Here is a 333-nt window from a genome sequence, read left to right as displayed (position 1 = left end):
TAAACGAGACCCTCGCAACATGCATATAACCAATCAAGGCAACACAATACACTTCATTTCATAACCTTTACAGCAACATGAATCTCTTTATCAGCGCTTGATCGAGCCATCGGCTTTTGACACAGCACCCGTCTTCCCCTGGAATTATCAAGAGACCCAAGTATGGTCAGCACACACAGGGCGGAGGAAAGGGGAGCCAGTTAGGTACGAGTGCAGACGTGCCTTTACTTTTACTTTCTTTAGTAAGTATGAAAAGGGGTTGTTTCAAGCCTTGCCGTAAGGAACGGTTATTAAGATATTTTTCTTCTTCCCTTTTTATCTATTTAAGTCCGT

This window comes from Penaeus monodon, chromosome 19 (genome assembly GCF_015228065.2).
Source record: "Penaeus monodon isolate SGIC_2016 chromosome 19, NSTDA_Pmon_1, whole genome shotgun sequence".
In the NCBI taxonomy this organism is placed as follows: Eukaryota; Metazoa; Arthropoda; class Malacostraca; order Decapoda; family Penaeidae; genus Penaeus; species Penaeus monodon.
Note: the sequence above shows the minus strand (reverse complement) of the source record.